Source organism: Aplysia californica, unplaced genomic scaffold (assembly GCF_000002075.1).
Source record: "Aplysia californica isolate F4 #8 unplaced genomic scaffold, AplCal3.0 scaffold00133, whole genome shotgun sequence".
NCBI lineage: Eukaryota > Metazoa > Mollusca > Gastropoda > Aplysiida > Aplysiidae > Aplysia > Aplysia californica.
The window spans coordinates 603,562-605,026 of record NW_004797403.1 but is presented as its reverse complement, the minus strand read 5'-3'; positions in this window follow the sequence as shown (position 1 = coordinate 605,026).

The following is a 1,465-nucleotide window of genomic DNA, read 5'->3' as shown; positions in this document are numbered from 1 at the left end:
CTCTCTTTCTCTCTGTCTCTCTCTGTCTCACGCGCATACATACATGCGCACACACTCAACACACACACACACACTCACACGCACACACACACACATATACACACATACACATTCACACACACACACACACACACACACACACACACACACTCACACACACACACAGAGAAACAGAGAGGTGGTTTACCCTGCCTCTTCAAAGCATTATATAATTCTACTCTGTTCAAATAAGTACGGTCCATAAATTTTATGTTTTATTTGTCAACGCCAGCACAGTAGCTTACCTTTGATTCTCAGTACTTTTATTAATGACCTGGTGATTGATGGATACTTTGTGTGTATTTTTGCCTCTGGCTGTGCTCATTATGCTGTTTATTTGCTTTATAAATACTCATTTATATTCAGTAGCTTTTTTACTACTAAAAAAACCACACATACACACACAAACACACACACACACATATACACACACACACAAACACACACACACACGTACACACAAACACACACACACACACAGACAAAACAAACAAAAGAATACCCTTTGCTTTCTAAAAAAACTTGCCAGAATTCAGTTTACCGTGATGTACATGATGTTGTTTTTTTAACTTCTTTATTTTATGTAGATAGTTTTGCAGTAGTTGCAAGTCTATTCGAGTGGGTGGTTGGCGGGTACTCTGGTGTGGTTTGCTGCTTCTTTCCTATCAAACAACTATCGTCCTTATCTCCCCTCCTTCTTTTTTGTGTTTGTTACTCCCTTCTAACACCTCTAATATTCGGCACTTATATGACCTTATTGTGTTGCAAGTGCCGTAAAACTCTTACGAGAGAAAAACAGTCTGTTCGACATTCGAATTTTAAACTGAAGGGGAAAAAAACGTTCGCTCCAAGATCACAATTTAAGTCTCATGCTGGCGCTTTGCCCGTGATTTTTCATACGCCTGCCTGAAGCAATGGGATAATGATGTCATCATTATCATTAACAATGCCTTTCACCCCTGGCAGGGTATCTAGGCGTGGCCTACGTTATTAGAGAAGGCCACGATCTTGGCCACATGCAAGCTCCTTCCATTTATCTCTATCCTGGGCCATCCTTCCTGGCTCATTCCAAATGAGCTTCATCTTTGTCATGATGTCCCTTTCCACACATCTCCTCCATGTCTCTCGTGGCCTACCCCTGCCTTGTATGATGTTCGTACGGTATTTCTATTTTCTGTCGTTTCTTTTCACGTCTCTCTAGATTTCAAATTATGCCTGAAATCCCAAGTGCTGTTTTCCACAAAGTGTCTGTATTTAGAACAGTCAGAGAATGCTTTAAATAAATATAAACTGTTGTATAATTCGGCGAGGCGGATGTTTACTTGAAATGACGCATGGTGCTTTCTGGTTGTGCGGACAGGAGAGAGTTGTGTGTTTTGTTTTGAAGTGAAGGAGGGAGAAAAAAAGGAGTTGGGGGGCAGGGGGG